Genomic DNA, 293 nt, shown 5'->3' with positions numbered 1-293 from the left:
CCTTTGCACTAACTCCTAGTGGTCTTGGATTCGAAGGTCGGTACCACATTCTCTACAAAACCCAAAAAAGAAGTTGAAATAACAATTTAAGGCCCAAAACCAATTTTTATTTTAGCAAAAGCAGACAGCGATTTGTGGGGCGATATGCATAAATTTTGAAAAAAGCTGATTCTGGTTCAGAAGGGAGACCAACTTTAGATACCAACTTGTGTACCAACTCTCTAATAGAGGTGGAGCCCACCAATGCAATGGGTCCCACACTCTATTAGAGAGTTGGTACACAAGTTGGTATC

This window comes from Prunus persica, chromosome G6 (genome assembly GCF_000346465.2).
Source record: "Prunus persica cultivar Lovell chromosome G6, Prunus_persica_NCBIv2, whole genome shotgun sequence".
Classification (NCBI taxonomy): Eukaryota; Viridiplantae; Streptophyta; class Magnoliopsida; order Rosales; family Rosaceae; genus Prunus; species Prunus persica.
The sequence above is the reverse complement of the archived record's forward strand: the minus strand, read 5'-3'. Positions refer to the sequence as shown.